This window comes from Penaeus monodon, chromosome 23 (genome assembly GCF_015228065.2).
Source record: "Penaeus monodon isolate SGIC_2016 chromosome 23, NSTDA_Pmon_1, whole genome shotgun sequence".
Lineage (NCBI taxonomy): Eukaryota > Metazoa > Arthropoda > Malacostraca > Decapoda > Penaeidae > Penaeus > Penaeus monodon.
The window spans coordinates 19,114,614-19,114,956 of record NC_051408.1 but is presented as its reverse complement, the minus strand read 5'-3'; the positions used below and the strand labels follow the sequence as shown (position 1 = coordinate 19,114,956).

The 343-nt window shown below is 36.4% G+C and overlaps 1 protein-coding gene across 2 annotated transcripts in view; it reads left to right on the top strand.

Annotated features, from left to right (window-relative positions):
* Positions 1 to 343, top strand: part of LOC119587866 (tyrosine-protein kinase Src42A-like) — a gene marked incomplete in the record, with an annotated part of 40,299 nt that overhangs the window by 30,070 nt on the left and 9,886 nt on the right.

The window sequence follows — 343 nt, the reverse complement described above, 5'->3', positions numbered from 1 at the left end:
ACTTTCCTGTTTCCCGTGTCATTGCCTTAATGTTTACCACTGCCTGTTGCTGTTACACCAAAATTTCAGATGGGGGTAGACTGTGATCAAAAGCAGTTGCAGTTTGGTCGTGTGCAACTGCACCTGGAACATTTTCTCTTTAAATTCTTCAGTCAGTAGTTCATGTATGATTGTAAAGAATGGTGATGAACAATATTGAGTGGGCTAAATAGAGGATTAGTTTTTATTGAATGATAATTTAACTTTTTTCATGTAGCCTACTACATGTGTGGTAAACTTGTCTTGTACTGTTATAAAAAGGTGTATTGCCAATTACTCTCTGATTTTGCTATGTTGATAGTGC